This window comes from Tamandua tetradactyla, chromosome 13 (genome assembly GCF_023851605.1).
Source record: "Tamandua tetradactyla isolate mTamTet1 chromosome 13, mTamTet1.pri, whole genome shotgun sequence".
Taxonomy (NCBI): Eukaryota; Metazoa; Chordata; class Mammalia; order Pilosa; family Myrmecophagidae; genus Tamandua; species Tamandua tetradactyla.
In genome coordinates, this window is record NC_135339.1 from 84,969,033 (window position 1) to 84,987,337 (window position 18,305).

Below are 18,305 nucleotides of genomic sequence, written 5' to 3' on the forward strand. Positions count from 1 at the left end.
TCTGGGTCTGTTTTGAAGACAGGATGTGCTTGATGGTTTGGACGTAAAGTAAGAGAGAAAGAAGAATCAACCGAGGGTGACTCTAAGGTATTTTGCCAGAACAACTGAAAGAAGGGAGTCACCATTTACCAAGAAGGAGGCAACAGAGAGGCACAGATTTCTGCAGAGTCCAGTTTTAGACATGAAGTTTGAGATATTTCTTAGAAAAGTTAAATAGATCTGTAGAGTAAGGCAGTTGGACACGAGAGACTGGAGCGGTCTGGCCTGGAGATATAAATTTGGGAGTCATTAGTGTTTATGAGATTGAGCTCACCAAGAGACTTGAGTATCTGTAGAGAAGAGGTCCATAGACTGATCCCTGAGATGCCAGCATTTAAAGGTCTGGGAGATGGAGAATCAGCAGAGGAGATTGAGAGTGGCTGGAGAGGCAGGAGGAAACTAAGGTATAGTGAAGCTAGGGGAAGAAGGTGCTCCAAGGAGGAAAGAATGACTAACTGTTGAATGCAGCTGCCCCCAAGTCAAGTATGATAAGGTCTGAGACTTGATCATTGGATTTAGCAATGTGGAGGTCGTTAATGATATTAGTAAGAACAATTTCACTGGCATGGGAAGGGTGAAAGCCTAATTGAAGTAAGTTGAAGAGAATAATCAGTGAATATAGACAACTCTTTCTAAAGAGTTTTGCTGAAGAGAGAGGGAAAGAAATAGGGTGGTAATTGGATGGGCAAATATTCCTAAGAAGTTTTTCTTTCTCTCTTTTCTCCAAGATAGGAGAAGTATCCATATTTGTATGCTGGTGAAAATAATCCAGTAGAGAGGGAAAAATTGATTACACAGATGAGAGAAGAAAGAATTGTTAGAACAGTGTTATGGTGTAGGCAGAAGTAGTTGGTATATATACATAAATGGAGAGACTGGCCTTGTGTTACAGAGTGGGTAATTAATTGGCAGTAATGTGCGAAGGTAGAGTATCTAGCACAGTTGCTGATAGTGGATGTGGTGGGAGCTGGTGGAAAATCCTCTTCTACTATAATAACTAATATTTCTTGCTTTGATGATCAGTGTAACTAAACCAGTGTGTGTGAATCCTAATTGCCTTCCTCTGGCCTACTGGTCATGCTTGCCACTTGGAAATTTTTGAATTTTCACAGGATAGAAATATTCCTAAGGGTTTCTGATGTGCTCTAGAATGAAAGACAATTGTAATTATTTTTTTTTCAAAAATAGCTTTATTGAGATACAGTTCACATACCATACAATTCTCTTATTTAAAGTGTACAATTCAGTGGTTTTTAATATCTTCACAGATTTGTGCAGCCATTACCACAGTCCATTTTAGAATATTTTCATCACCCCAAGAAGCAACCCCAAAGTCCCCATTTCTCTCTACTGATCTACTTTCTGTCTTAGTTTCTATTTGTGCCTCTTTTTTTCTTAACATGAGAATCTTGGCTCCTAATTTCAAGTAAATAAATATTTATTTATGTTTTATTACATAAACATAATCAATAAACCAATGTTTACTTTATCTATTAATAGACATAAAATCCTGTTATACACGTAAAATAGTTTCAGAATGACAATACCAAATGGCATTGCAGGATCACTGTGTAACTTTGTTAGATAGTGCCAGATTCATCTCCATAGAATTGTGCATTCTCACCAGATTCTTTAGAGGGTTTGTATTTTCTTACATCCTCATCTGTTTAGTGTGGTGTCAAACTTTTGAATTTTTGCCATCCTGGTAGGTGAGAAATGGTACCTCTCTCTATGTTGTATAGGGTTTGTTTGTTTGTTTAGCTTTTCTATTATGGGAATAAAAGTACAATATTAAATCTGAATTAGGAAAACTATAAACGTGATCTTTGAAAATGTGATAGTGACAGAAAGTCACCCATTTTGTAATCCCATTGTAGTTGTTTATGAGCAGAGATCATCAGTGAACAGTGAAACCACTATATGTGAAGCTATTAGGGAACAGAATAACCATCAGTCTCAAAATACCGTCTGTATTAGTTAGATTCAGTTGTCAACTTGGCCAGGTGTGAGCATACCTAATCTTGTTGCTGCGGACATAAGCCAACGGTACGTGAACCTCATCTGTTGCCAATTACATCTGCAGTCAGCTAGGAGGCGTGTCTGCTGCAATGAGTGACGTTTGACTTAATTGGCTGGTGCTTAAATGAGAGAGCGCAATGTAGCACAGCAAAAGCAGCTCAGCATTCCTCATCTCAGCACTAGCAGCTCAGCCCAGGCCTTTGGAGATGCAGAAAGAAGTCACCCCGGGGAAAGTTGTTGGAACCCAGGGGCCTGGAGAGAAGACCAGCAGAGACCATCTTGTGCCTTCCACGTAAGAAAGAATCTCAGTGGAAAGTTAGCTGCCTTTCCTTTGAAGAACCAACAAAATAAATCCCCTTTTATTAAAAGCCAATCCATCTCTGGTGTGTTGCATTCCGGCAGCTAGCAAACCAGAACACCATCCCAAGTGTATTTATTAATTGTGAACATTCACTGAAGTAGACAGAATAGTAGAATTAACCCCCCTGGCCCTGTCATTTTGCCCCTACAGCTCTCAAGTCAGGCCATTTCTGTTCCAACTGTTCCCTTCCTGATTCTTTTGAAGCAAATCCCAGGTAATATTTTAGTTCTAAATATCTAAGTAAATACCTCTAAAGGATAAGGGCTCCTTTTCTTAGATAACAGAACCACAATATCATTGTCACACTGAATTTTCTTAATATGATGAAATATATGAAATATAAAGGCAATATTTATATTTCTCGTTTCCTTAAATGTCATAGTTTTTGGGGTTTTTTTTGGTTTGAATTTTTTTATTTTTATATTTTTATTAAAGAAGTGAGTTGTTTTAGTTTGTAAGCTGCTGGAATACAATATTACCAGAAATGGAATGGCTTTTAAAAAGGGGATTTATTAAGTTGCATGTTTACAGTTCTAAGGCCATGAAAATGTCCAAATTAAGGCATCCAGGAAGAGTTATCTTAATTCCAAAGAAAGGGCCCATGAAGTTTGGGGTTTCTCTCTCAGCTGGGAGGGCACATAGTGGTTTCTACTAGCTTTCTCTCATTTCATAAGTCTTCCCTGGGATCACTTTCCTTCTGCATCTCCAAAGGTCTCTACCTGTGGGTTCTGCAGGAATTGTGGGCTCTTGGTTCTAAAACTTTTTCCATAATTGCTCCCTCTTAAGGGGCTCCAGTAAGCAACCATACTTTGAATGGGTGGGGACACATCTCCATGGAAACCATCTAATCAAAAGTTACCATCCACAATTGAGTGGGTCACATCTCCATAGAAACAATAAAAAAGATCCCACCCAGCAATATTGAATGAGGATTAAAGAATGTGGCTTTTCTGGGGTACACGATAGTTTCAAACCAGCACACAAGTTTATAGATCTATCAAGCATAAAATACAGGATTCCCATATATCACCACCCTGTTATTAACATCTTGCAGTTATAATACCTTTGTTGTAATTGATGAAAGCACATTTTTATAATTGTACTATTAACTGTAGTCCATGGTTCAGCTTAGGGTTTGCTTTTGTGTTGTGCAATTCCATGTTTGTTTTTTAAATATTATTCTAATAACATATATATAACCTGAAATGTCTCCTTTTAACCATATTCAGATATATAATTCAGTGCTGTTAATTATGTTTGCAGTGTTGTGCTACCATCACCACCATCCATTGTCCAAAATAGAAACTCTGTACCTGTTAAGCATTAACTCCCTCTTCCTATCCCCTGGTAACCTGTATTCTAGATTCTGACTGTATGACTGTGCTGACTCTGATTATTTCATATAAGTGAGATTATACAATATTTGTCCTTACGCATCGGGCTTATTTCACTCAACATGATACTTTCAAGTATCATCTATGTTATTGCATTTATCAGAACTTCATTCCTTTTACAGCTAAATAATATTCCACTGTGTGTATATACCACATTTTGTTTATCCATTCATCCATTGATGGACACTTGAGTTGTTTTCATCTTTTGGTTGTGAATAATGCTGGTATGAATGTTGATGTATAAATAACTGTTTGAGTCCCTGCTTTCAGTTTTGGAGTATATACCTAGCAGTGGGATTTCTGGATCATATTGGCAGTTCTGTATTTAACACTCTAAGGAACTGCCTAACCGTCTTTCCCAGTTGTTACACCAGCAGTGAATGAGTGTTTCTGTTTTTCCACGTCCTCTCCAGCACTTGTGATTTTTCCGTTCTTTTAAAATAGTAGCCATTCTAGTGGCTATGAAATGGTATATCATGATTTTGGTTTGCATTTCCCTAGTGGCTGAAGATACTGTGCATGTATTCATATGATTTTGGTCATTTGCATATCTTTGGAGAAGTATCTATTCAGGTCTTTACGCATTATTAAATTGGTTGTTTTTTGTTGTTCAGTTGAAGGATTTCTTTAGCTACTCTGGATATTAAACCCTTGTTAGATATGTAGTTACCAGATATTTTCTCCTGTTGTATAGGTTGTTGTTTTACTTTCATGATAAAATCCTTTGAGGCCCAAAAGATTTTAATTTTGGTGTGGGCCCATTTATTGTTTTTTTTTTTTTCATTGCTGGTGCTTTGGGTGTAAAGTCTAAGAAACCATTGCCTAAAACAAGGCACTGGAGATGCGTCCTTATGTTTTCTTCTAGGGGTTTGATAGTTCTGAATCTTATATTTAGGTCTTTGATCCATTTTGAGTTGTGTTATTTTTTTTGGCTGCATGGTTCAGGAATTGAACCTAGGTCTCCCGCATGGAAGGCGAGCATTCTACCCCTGGACCACCTGCACACCCTTTTTTTTTGAGTTGAGTTTTATATATAGTGTGAAGCAGGGGTCCATCTTCATTCTTTTGCAAATAGAGATCCAGTTTCCCCAGCATCGTTTGTTTAAGAGACTGTTCTTTCTCATTTAAGAGGTCTTTGCCCCCTTGTCAAAAATCAATTGGCCATAAATGAGAGGATTGATTTCTTTTTTTTTTAAACTTTTTTTTATTGTATCGTGTGCTGGTTTGAAATGATGTATGTACCCTAGAAAAGCCATGTTTTAATCCTAATCCCATTTTGTAAAAGCAGCCATTTCTTCTAATCCCTATTCAGCATTGTATGTCTGAAACTGTAATTAGATCATCTCCCTGGAGATGTGATTTAATCAAGAGTGGTTGTTAATCTGGATTAGGTGGAGGTGTGTTTCCACCCGTTTGGGTGGGTCCTGATTACTTTACTGAAATCCTGTAAAAAGGAAACATTTTGAAGAAAGTGAGAGATTCAGAGCCAGCAGATAATGCTGCAGCACCACGAAGCAGAGAGTCCACCAGCCAGTGACCTTTGGAGATGAAGAATGAAAACGCCTCCCAGGGAGCTTCATGAAACAGGAAGCCAGAAGAGAAAGCTAGCAGATGACGCCATGTTCGCCATGTGCCCTTCACTTGAGAGAGAAGCCCTAACTGTGTTTGCCATGTGCTTTCTCTCTGGAGAGGGGAACCCTGAATTTCATTGACCTTGAACCAAGGTATCTCCCTGAATGCCTTTGATTGAATATTTCTGTAGATTTGTTTTAACTGGGACATTTTCTTGTCCTTAGAACTGTCAACTAGCAATTTATTAAATTCCCCTTTTAAAAAGCCATTCCGTTCCTGGTATATTGCATTCCCGCAGCTAGCAAACTAGAACATATAGTATAACCTGTATACAAAGCAAAGAAATAAAAAAGTAATAGTTTTTAAAGCACTCTTCAACAAGTGGGACAGATTCCAGAGTTTGTCATGGGCTACTATATGATTCTCTCATATTTTTCCTTCTAGCTGCTCCAGAATATAGGAGGCTGGAAGGCTTAAATACTTTTTTATCATCACAATCGACTTTTTTTTCCTTCTTTTTTTGTGAACAATATCATATATACAAAAACTATAAATTTCAAAGCACAGCACCACAATTAGTTGTAGAAAATATTTCAGAGTTTGACATGGGTTACGGTTTCACAATTTTAGGTTTTTACTTCTAGCTGCTCTAAAATACTGGAGATTAAAAGAGGTATCAATTTACTGATTCGGCATTCATATTCATTTGTTAAGTCCTATCTTCTGTGTATAATTCCACCATCACCTTTGATCTTTCCATACCTCTCTTTGGGGGAAGATTGATTTCTGAGTTCTCCGTTTGGGTCCATTTATCTGTGTGTCTTTGTGCCAGTATCATATTGTTTTCACTTCTTTGGCTTTGTAATAAGTTTTAAGATTGAAAAGTGTGAGTCCCCCAACTTTACTCTTCTTTTTCAAGATGGCTTTGGCTATTCAGGGCACCTTACCTTTTTTTTTTTTAAACTTTTTTTATTAATTAAAAAAAAATTAAAACGTTTAGATATCATTCCATTCTACATATACAATCAGTAATTCTTAATATCATCACATAGTTGCATATCATCATTTCTTAGTACATTTGCATCGATTTAGAAAAAGAAATAAAAAGACAACAGAAAAAGAAATAAAATGATAATAGAGAAAAAAAAGACTATACATACCATACCCCTTACCCCTCGCTTTCATTTACCACTGTTTCAAACTGAATTTATTTTAACATTTGTTCCCCCTATTATTTATTTTTATTCCATATGTTCTACTCTTCTGTTGATATAGTAGCTAAAAGGAGCATCAGACATAAGGTTTTCACATTCACAGAGTCTCATTGTGAAAGCTATATCATTGTTCAGTCATCATCAAGAAACATGGCTACTGGAACACAGCACTACATTTTCAGGCAATTCCCTCCAGCCTCTCCACTACATCTTGAACAACAAGGTGATATCTACTTAATGCGTATGAATAACCTCCAGGATAACCTCTCGACTCTGTTTGGAATATCTCAGCCATTGATACTTTGTCTGATTTTACTCTTCCCCCTTTTGGTCAAGAAGTTTCTCTCAATCCCTTGATGTTAATTCTCAGCTCATTCTAGGGTTTTTCTCAGTCCCTTGATGCTGAGTCTTAGCTCATTCCAGGATCTCTGTCCCACATTGCCAGGAAGGTCCACACCCCTGGGAGTCATGTCCCACGCAGAGAGGGGGAAGGTGGTGAGACTGCTCGTCATGTTGCCTGGAGAGAGGGGGCACCTTACCTTTCCATATAAATTTAATGATAGGCTTTCCATTTCTGCTAGGAAGATTGTTAAAATTTTGATGAGGAATGCGTTGAATTGCTTTGTTAGAATTGATATCATAATATTTAGACTTTCAATCCATGAACACAGAATACCCTTCATTTGTTTAGGTCTTCTTTGATTTCTTTTACCAATATTTTGTAATTTTCTGTGTTTAAGTCCTTTATATCCTTGGTTAGATTTATTCCTATTTATTTGATTCTTTTAGTTGCTACTGCATATGGAATTTTTTTCTTCTGATTGTTCATTACTAGCATATGGAAACCCTTCTGAGTTTTGGGTGTGGATCTTGTATTCTGCTACTTCACTGAATTCATTTATTAGCTGTGGGAACCTTGTTGCGGATCTTTCAGGCTTTTTTTTTTTTTGCGTGTAGGAAGGATCATGCCATCTACAAATAGGGAAATTTTACTACTTCTTTTCTAATTTGGATGCCTTTTACTTCTCTTTCTTGCCTAATTGCTCTGGCCAAAACTTTCAGTACAGTGTTGAATAATAGCGGTAACATCCTTGTCTTGTTCCTGATCTTAATGGGAAAGCTTTCAGTATTTCACTGTTAATTATGATGTTAGGTATGGGTTTTTCATGCATGTCCTTTATCATGTTGAGGGAGTTTCCTTTTGTTCCTTGTGTTGTACATGTTTTTATTAAGACATGGTGCTGGATATCATCAAATGCCTTTTCTGTGTCAGTTGAGGTGATTGTATGGGTTGTTTTTCTTTCATTTGGTTAATGTAGTGTATTATAGTAATTGGTTTTCTTATGTTGAGCCACTTGTGCATACCTGGGATAAATTCCACTTGATTATGATGTAAAATTCTTTTAATGTGCTGTTGGGTTCGGTTTGCTAGAAGTTTGTTGAGAATTTTTACATCTATATTCATAAGAGATCCTGGTTTGTAATTTCCTTTTCTTGTCATATCTTTATCTGGCTTTGGTGATGTTGGTCTTATGAAATGAATTGGGAAGTATTCCTTCCTCTCCTATTTTTTGGGGGAGAGTTTATACAGGATTGGGGTTAATTCTCCTTGGAATGTTTGGTAAAATTCCCATGTGAAGCCATGTGGTTCTGGACTTCTCTTTGTTGGGAGGTTTTTAAATTCAATCTTATTAGCAGTTATTGGTTTGTTGGAATCTTCTCTTTCTTCTGGAGACAGTGTTGGTAATTTGTGTGTTTCTAGAAATTACCCATTTCGTTTAAATTATATAATTTCTTGATGTACAGTTGTCCATCGTGTCCTCTTATAGTCCTTTTTATTTCATTGGGGTGACTGGACAATGATTTTTTAAAACTTTTTTGTTCATTTATTTCTTTTTAAAACTTTTTTTATTGTTAAATAAAACACATACACACAGCAAATAGAGAAAAAAAATTTCAAAGCACATTTCAACAAGTAATTACAGAACACATCCCAGAGTTTCTCATGGGTTACCATTCCACCATTTCAGATTTTTCTTTCTAGCTGCTCCAAAGCACTGGAGGCTAGAAGGAATATTAATACTATGAATCAGCAGTCTTACTCATTTGCTAAATCCTATTTTCTCTGTTATATCTCCTCCTTCTCCTTTGATCCTTCTCCCAATCTATAGGGATCTTGGGGCAGTGTCTGTTCTGACTTTCTCACTTTGAGAAGGGGTGTTGACACTAAAGGATAGGGAGATGTAATTAATTGATAACCTTGGAGAGACTGGTCCTTCCAGGCTTCAGGATTTATCTGACTTAGGAACCCTCTGGGAATTATAGGTTCCAGGAAAGCAAACTTAGTGCATGAAATCTTTTTAGAGTTTCAGTTCGAGCCCTGGGGATTCTTAAGAGTCAACAGGAATGATGTTGATTGGGGTTTAGTAAATTATGGCAATTAGCACCATCTAACTGAAGTTTGCCTAAGACTAGCCTCCAGGATAGCCTCTTGACTGAGATCTCTCTTAGCCACTGATACCTTATTTTATTAACACTTCCTTTTTCCCTTTGGTCTGGAAGCATTGTCAATCTCAGGTACCAGGGCCAGACTTACGCCTGGGAGTCCTGCTTCACTTTGTCAGGGAGATTTTCACCCATGAATGTCATATCCTACTTTGGAGAGGAGGCTAATGATTTCCTTGCAGAGTTGGGCTTAGAGGAGAGAGAGAGAGGCCACATCTGAGCAACAAAAGAGGTGTCCTGGAAACAACTTTTAGGCCTCATTATGGGTAATGTTAGCTTCTCCCCTACAGAAATACGTTTCATAAGGGAAAGCCTCGAAATCAAGAGCTTGGCCTATTTTCTTTGGAGTCCCCAATGATTGATAGGGTAACTGGGGTTTCGCAGATGGGAAAGTTTAATAGTTCCATGTATATTTTTTTCCTTTGGACTTTAAAGGAACTTTACCATTAGTTTTTATTTATCAGCCCACCATAGTCTGAGAGGTATCCTGGTATTACATTAAGCTATACAGAATTATGAGGCCTTGTTCCATTCTAGACTCCGAGAGTTTTGTTGTTTACATGAGATATCCAGACAGGTTGATTTAAATTATGTGTTACAGAAAGTTTAGGTTCTAGACATAATAAACCTTTCTGTCTTTGGTCTCATATAGTAGAAAGGTCTAGAGCATATACACTATTATCTTTTACCCTGTATTCTGATTTCCCTTAGACTCAGCCAGACTGGCTTTGTTATTACCTGTAATTGAGGCCTCATCTCTTTTTCAGTTGCTTTTACTGTTATTATATATAGTTATACTAGCTTTAAGGGCTGCAGCACTCTGTTTCTGGGTCTTAGGTTTTACAGAGTTACTCATAGTTGCAGGAAAATACCAGCTGAGACGCATATAGCTCAGTGTCTCTGAATCTAGAAATACATTTATAACTTCAGACCAAGTGTGGCTGCTGTAAGGGCTTAGAATCTAGGGTCCACTTTCTTTTTTTAAAAATTTTTTATTAATTAAAAAAAATTACAAGAAAGAAACACAAACATTCCTAATATATGCTTGTTCCATTCTACATATATAATCAGTAATTCACAATATCATCACATAGTTGCATATTCATCATCATGATCATTTCTTAGAACATTTACATCAATTCAGAAAAAGAAATAAGACAACAGAAAAATAAAACGAAGACAAAAAAAAATTTTACATACCATACCCTTTACCCCTCCCTTTCAATGATCACTAGCATTTCAAACTAAATTTATTTTGACATTTGTTCCCCCTATTATTTATTTTTATTCCATATGTTCTACTCGTCTGTTGACAGGGTAGATAAAAGGAGCATCAGATGCAGGGTTTTCACAATCACACAGTCACATTGTGAAAGCTATATCATTATTCAGTCATCCTCAAGAAACATGGCTACTGGAACACAGCTCTACATTTTCAGGCAGCTTCCTCCAGCCTCTCCATTACATCTTGAATAACAAGGTGATATCTACTTAATGCATAAGAATAACCTCCAGGATAACTTCTCGACTCTGTTTGGAATCTCTCAGCCATTGACACTGTCTCATTTCACTCCTCCCCCCTTGGTCGAGAAGGCCTTCTCAATCCCTTGATGCTGAGTCTCAGCTCATTCTGGGATTTCTGTCCCACGTTGCTGGGAAGGTTCACACCCCTGGAAGTCATGTCCCATGTAGACAGGGATGGGGGTGGGGTGAGTTTGCTTGTTGTGTTGGCTGGAGAGAGAGGCCACATCTGAGCAACAAAGAGGTTCTCTTGGAGGTGACTCTTAGGCCTAGTTTTAAGTAGGCTTGACCTATCCTTTGTGGGGTTAAGCTTCATATGAACAACCCCCAAGACTGGGGGCTCAGCCTATAGCTTTGGTTGTCCACACTGCTTATGAGAATATCAAGAATTCAACTTGGAGAGGTTGAATTTTCCCTCGTTCTCACCATTCCCCGAAGGGGACTTTGCAAATACTTTTCCACTCACTGATCAAATCACTCTGGGATTCATGGGGGCATCACTCTGAACAAACCAACATAATCTCATGTCCTATTCAAGGTTCCATATACTTAAGTTGTTCAACCAACTATCTACATAAGTTATATTAGGAGAGGAACTAGTCAAAATATAAATTTTGTACCAAATAAACATTTTTTGCTTTAGTCTCACACATAAGTTGAAATTTTAAAATATTAATTACCATCTATTTTCAACACCCTGCAGTAATGACATTCCTTTGTTCTTCCTCATACAAAAACATTTTAAAATTTGTACAGTTACTATCATTATACACTCTGGGCATTCCTAGATTATACCATCTCAATCTTTATCATCTATCTTTCTTTGTGATTTCATTTATGCCCCCAGCCCTCCCCCCTCTATCATTCTCACATTCAGCTTCATTCAGTATTTTAACATAATTATATTACAGTTAGGTAGTATTGTGCTGTCCATTTCTGAGTTTTTATATTCAGTCCTGTTGCACAATCTATATCCCTTCAGTTCCAGTTACCCGATATCTTACCCTATTTCTATCTCCTGATGGTCTCTGTTACCAGCAAAATATTCCAACTTTATTCACTAATGTAAGTTCATATCAGGGAGACCATACAGTATTTGTCCTTTCATTTTTGGCTAATCACACTCAGCATAATGTCCTTAAGGTCCATCCATGTTGTTACATACTTCATAACTTTATTCTGTCTTACAATTGCATAATATTCCATCATATGTATATGCCACAGTTTGTTTAGCCACCCGTCTGTTGATGGACATTTTGGCTGTTTCCATCACTTGGTAATTGTAAATAATGCTGCTGTAAACATTGTTGTGCAGATGTCCGTTTGTGTACTTGCTCTCATGTCCTTTGAGTAGAGACAGCATATAGATGGGTCCTGTTTTTTAATTTATTCTGCCAGTCTGTGTCTTTTGATTGGGGAGTTTAATCATTAACATTTAGTGTTATTACTGCACGGGTAGTACTTTCTTCTACTATTTTGCCTTCTGGATTTTATATGTCATATCTAATTTTCCTTCTTTTTACCTTTACTCATAGTCTTCCTTTCTACACTCTTCTCCACACCTCTTTCTTCTATCTTTTCAGATCTGTCTTTAGTGCTCTCTTTAGTATTTCTTGCAGAACTGGTCTCTGGGTCACAAATTCTCTCAGTGATTTTTTTGTCTGAAAATGTTTTAATTTCTCCCTCATTTTTGAAGGACAATTTTGCTGGATATAGAATTCTTTTTTTTTTTTTATTAATTAAAGAAAGAATTAACAAAACAATTAGAAATCATTCCAATCTACATGTACAATCAGTAATTCTTAATAACATCACATAGTTGCATATTCATCATTTCTTAGTACATTTGCATCGATTTAGAAAAAGAAATAAAAAGACAACAGAATAAGAATTAAAACAATAGAAAGAAAAAAAAACAAAAACAAAAACAAAAAACCTATACCTCACATGCAGCTTCATTCAGTGTTTTAACATAATTGCATTACAATTGGGTAGTATTGTGCTGTCCATTTCTGAGTTTTTATATCCAGTCCCGTTCTACAGTCTGTATCCCTTCAGCTCCAATTATCCCTCCTCTTTTTTTTTTTTTTTTTACTAACGGAAAAAAAGAAATTAACCCAACATTTAGAGATCATACCATTCTACATATGCAATCATTAATTCTTAATATCATCACATAGATGCATGATCATCATTTCTTAGTACATATGCATTGGTTTAGAAGAACTAGCAACATAACCGAAAAAGATATAGAATGTTAATATAGAGAAAAAAATAAAAGTAATAATAGTAAAATCAAAACAAAACAAAACAAAAACCTATATCTCAGATGCAGCTTCATTCAGTGTTTTAATGTGATTACTTTACAATTAGGTATTATTGTGCTGTCCATTTTTGAGTTTTTGTATCTAGTCCTGTTACACCGTCTGTATCCCTTCAACTCCAATTGGCCATTATCTTACCCTGTTTCTACCTCCTGCTGGACTCTGTTATCAAGGACATATTCCAAATTTATTCTCGAATGTCTGTTCACATCAGTGGGACCATACAGTATTTGTCCTTTAGTTTTTGGCTAGACTCACTCAGCATGATGTTCTCTAGGTCCATCCATGTTATTACATGCTTCATAAGTTTATTCTGTCTTAAAGCTGCATAGTATTCCATCGTATGTATATACCACAGTTTGTTTAGCCACTCTTCTGTTGATGGAGATTTCGGCTGTTTCCATCTCTTTGCAATTGTAAATAACGCTGCTATAAACATTGGTGTGCAAATGTCCGTTTGTGTCTTTGCCCTTAAGTCCTTTGAGTATATTCCCAGCAATGGCATTGCTGGGTCGTATGGCAATTCTATATTCAGCTTTTTGAGGAAACGCCAAAATGCCTTCCACAGTGGTTGCACCATTTGACATTCCCACCAACAGTGGATAAGTGTGCCTCTTTCTCCGCATCCTCTCCAGCACTTGTCATTTTCTGTTTTGTTGATAATGGCCATTCTGGTGGGTGTGAGATGATATCTCATTGTGGTTTTGATTTGCATTTCTCTAATGGCCAGGGACATTGAGCATCTCTTCATGTGCCTTTTGGCCATTTGTATTTCCTCTTCTGATAGGTGTCTGTTCAAGTCTTTTTCCCATTTTGTAATTGGGTTGGCTGTCTTTTTGTTGTTGAGATGAACAATCTCTTTATAAATTCTGGATACTAGACCTTTATCTGATATATCATTTCCAAATATTGTCTCCCATTGTGAAGGCTGTCTTTCTACTTTCTTGATGAAGTTCTTTGATGCACAAAAGTGTTTAATTTTGAGGAGTTCCCATTTATTTATTTCCTTCTTCAGTGCTCTTGCTTTAGGTTTAAGGTCCATAAAACCGCCTCCAGTTGTAAGATCCATAGGATATCTCCCAACATTTTCCTCTAACTGTTTTATGGTCTTAGACCTAATGTTTAGATCTTTGATCCATTTTGAGTTAACTTTTGTATAGGGTGTGAGAGATGGGTCTTCTTTCATTCTTTTGCATATGGATATCCAGTTCTCTAGACACCATTTATTGAAGAGACTGTTCTGTCCCAGGTGAGTTGGCTTGACTGCCTTATCAAAGATCAAATGTCCATAAATGAGAGGGTCTATATCTGAGCACTCTATTCGATTCCATTGGTCGATATATATATCTTTATGCCAATACCATGCTGTTTTGACCACTGTGGCTTCATAATATGCCTTAAAGTCAGGCAGCGCGAGACCTCCAGCTTCGTTTTTTTTCCTCAAGATGCTTTTAGCAATTCGGGGCACCCTGCCCTTCCAGATAAATTTGCTTATTGGTTTTTCTATTTCTGAAAAATAAGTTGTTGGGATTTTGATTGGTATTGCATTGAATCTGTAAATCAATTTAGGTAGGATTGACATCTTAACTATATTTAGTCTTCCAATCCATGAACACGGTATGCCCTTCCATCTATTTAGGTCTTCTGTGATTTCTTTTAGCAGTTTTTTGTAGTTTTCTTTATATAGGTTTTTTGTCTCTTTAGTTAAATTTATTCCTAGGTATTTTATTCTTTTAGTTGCAATTGTAAATGGGATTCGTTTCTTGATTTCCCCCTCAGCTTGTTCATTACTAGTGTATAGAAATGCTACAGATTTTTGAATGTTGATCTTGTAACCTGCTACTTTGCTGTACTCATTTATTAGCTCTAGTAGTTTTGTTGTGGATTTTTCCGGGTTTTCGATGTATAGTATCATATCGTCTGCAAACAGTGATAGTTTTACTTCTTCCTTTCCAATTTTGATGCCTTGTATTTCTTTTTCTTGTCTAATTGCTCTGGCTAGAACCTCCAACACAATGTTGAATAATAGTGGTGATAGTGGACATCCTTGTCTTGTTCCTGATCTTAGGGGGAAAGTTTTCAATTTTTCCCCATTGAGGATGATATTAGCTGTGGGTTTTTCATATATTCCCTCTATCATTTTAAGGAAGTTCCCTTGTATTCCTATCTTTTGAAGTGTTTTCAACAGGAAAGGATGTTGAATCTTGTCAGATGCCTTCTCTGCATCAATTGAGATGATCATGTGATTTTTCTGCTTTGATTTGTTGATATGGTGTATTACATTAATTGATTTTCTTATGTTGAACCATCCTTGCATACCTGGGATGAATCCTACTTGGTCATGATGTATAATTCTCTTAATGTGTTGTTGGATACGATTTGCTAGAATTTTATTGAGGATTTTTGCATCTATATTCATTAGAGAGATTGGTCTGTAGTTTTCTTTTTTTGTGATATCTTTGCCTGGTTTTGGTATGAGGGTGATGTTGGCTTCATAGAATGAATTAGGCAGTTTTCCCTCCACTTCGATTTTTTTGAAGAGTTTGAGGAGAATTGGTACTAATTCTTTCTGGAACGTTTGGTAGAATTCACATGTGAAGCCATCTGGTCCTGGACTTTTCTTTTTAGGAAGCTTTTGAATGACTAATTCAATTTCTTTACTTGTGATTGGTTTGTTGAGGTCATCTATGTCTTCTTGAGTCAAAGTTGGTTGTTCATGTCTTTCCAGGGACCCGTCCATTTAATCTAAATTGTTGTATTTATTAGCGTAAAGTTGTTCATAGTATCCTGTTATTACCTCCTTTATTTCTGTGAGGTCAGTAGTTATGTCTCCTCTTCCATTTCTGATCTTATTTATTTGCATCCTCTCTCTTCTTCTTTTTGTCAATCTTGATAGGGGCCCATCAATCTTATTGATTTTCTCATAGAACCAACTTCTGGTCTTATTGATTTTCTCTACTGTTTTCATGTTTTCAATTTCATTTATTTCTGCTCTGATCTTTGTTATTTCTTTGCTTTTGCTTGCTTTGGGATTAGTTTGCTGTTCTTTCTCCAGTTCTTCCAATTGAACAGTTAATTCCTGCATTTTTGCCTTTTCTTCTTTTCTGATATAGGCATTTAGGGCAATAAATTTCCCTCTTAGCACTGCCTTTGCTGCATCCCATAAGTTTTGATATGTCGTGTTTTCATTTTCATTTGCCTCGAGGTATTTACTAATTTCTCTTGCAATTTCTTCTTTGACCCACTCGTTGTTTAAGAGTGTGTTGTTGAGCCTCCAGGTATTTGTGAATTTTCTGGCATTCCGCCTCTTATTGATTTCCAACTTCATTCCCTTATGATCCGAGAAAGTGTTGTGTATGATTTCAATCTTTTTAAATTTGTTAAGACTTGCTTTGTGACCCAGCATATGGTCTATCTTTGAGAATGATCCATGAGCACTTGAGAAAAAGGTGTATCCTGCTGTTGTGGGATGTAATGTCGTATAAATGTCTGTTACGTCTAGCTCATTTATAGTAATATTCAGATTCTCTATTTCTTTATTGATCCTCTGTCTAGATGTTCTGTCCATTGATGAGAGTGGTGAATTGAAGTCTCCAACTATTATGGTATATGTGTCTATTTCCCTTTTCAGTGTTTGCTGTGTATTCCTCACGTATTTTGGGACATTCTGGTTTGGTGCATAAATATTTATGATTGTTATGTCTTCTTGTTGAATTGTTCCTTTTATTAGTATATAGTGTCCTTTTTTGTCTCTTTTAAATGTTTTACATTTGAAGTCTAATTTTTTGGATATTAGTATAGCCACTCCTGCTCATTTCTGGTTGTTATTTGGATGAAATATCTTTTCCCAACCTTTCGCTTTCAACCTATGTTTATCTTTGGGTCTAAGATGTGTTTCCTGTAGACAGCATATAGAAGGATCCTGTTTTTTAATCCATTCTGCCAATCTATCTTTTGATTGGGGAATTCAGTCCATTAACATTTAGTGTTATTACTGTTTGGATAATATTTTCCTCTAACATTTTGCCTTTTGTATTATATATATCATATCTGACTTTCCTTCTTTCTGCACTCTTCTCCATACCTCTCTCTTCTGTCTTTTCGTATCTGACTCTAGTGCTCCCTTTAGTATTTCTTGCAGAGCTGTTCTCTTGGTCACAAATTCTCTCAGTGACTTTTTGTCTGAGAATGTTTTAATTTCTCCCTCATTTTTGAAGTACTCCTATATCCTCATTTTACTGGATATAGGAGTCTTGGTTGGCAGTTTTTCTCTTTTAGTAATTTAAACTTATCATCCCACTGTCTTCTAGCTTCCATGGTTTCTGCTGAGAAATCTACACATAGTCTTATTGAGTTTCCCTTGTATGTGATGGATTGTTTTTCTCTTGCTGCTTTCAAGATCCTCTCTTTCTCTTTGACCTCTGACATTCTAACTAGTATAAGTGTCTTGGAGAACGCCTATTTGGGTCTAATCTCTTTGGGGTGCGCTGCTCTTCTTGCATCTGTAATTTTAGGTCTTTCATAAGAGTTGGGAAATTTTCAGTGATAATTTCTTCCATTAGTTTTTCTCCTCCTTTTTCCTTCTCTTCTCCTTCTGGGACACCCACAACACGTATATTTGTGCGGTTCATATTGTCCTTGAGTTCCCTGATACCCTGTTCAAATTTTTCCATTCTTTTCCCGATAGTTTCTGTTTCTTTTTGGAATTCAGATGTTCCATCCTCCAAATCACTAATTCTATCTTCTGTCTCTTTAAATCTATCATTGTAGTTATCCATGTTTTTTCCATCTTTTCTACTTTATCCTTCACTTCCATAAGTTCTGTGATTTGTTTTTTCAGTTTTTCTATTTCTTCATGTTCAGCTCATGTCTTCTTCATGTCCTCCCTCAATTTATCGATTTCGTTTTTGAAGAGGTTTTCCATTTCTGTTCGTATATTCAGCATTAGTTGTCTCAGCTCCTGTACCTCATTTGAACTATTGGTTTGTTCCTTTGGCTGGGCCATATCTTCAATTTTCCTCACATGATACGTTATTTTTTGCTGGCGTCTGGGCATTTAATCCGATTTCCCTGGGTGTGGGACCCAGCAGGTTGAAAGATTTTCCTGTGAAATCTCTGGGCTCTGTTTTTCTTATGCTGCCCAGTAGGTGGCACTCGTCTGTCTGCGGGTCCCACCAGTAAAAGATGCTGTGGCTCCTTTAACTTTGGAAAACTCGCGCTGTGGGGGAGGGTTGCCAGCCGAAGCTGCTTGGGGGAGTGCCGATCCAAATCTCCCCGCCGGCCCGGGAATCCGCGCGTGGGGGGGGTGCGCCAGCCGCCGCGGCTTGGGGGAGTGCCAATCCAGTTGTCCCAGCCA

General features: G+C 36.9%; 1 protein-coding gene across 8 annotated transcripts in view; it reads left to right on the forward strand.

The window, feature by feature from the left end:
• Window positions 1-18,305, forward strand: part of PLEKHA1 (pleckstrin homology domain containing A1) — a 106,509-nt gene that overhangs the window by 7,269 nt on the left and 80,935 nt on the right. The window lies entirely within an intron of this gene.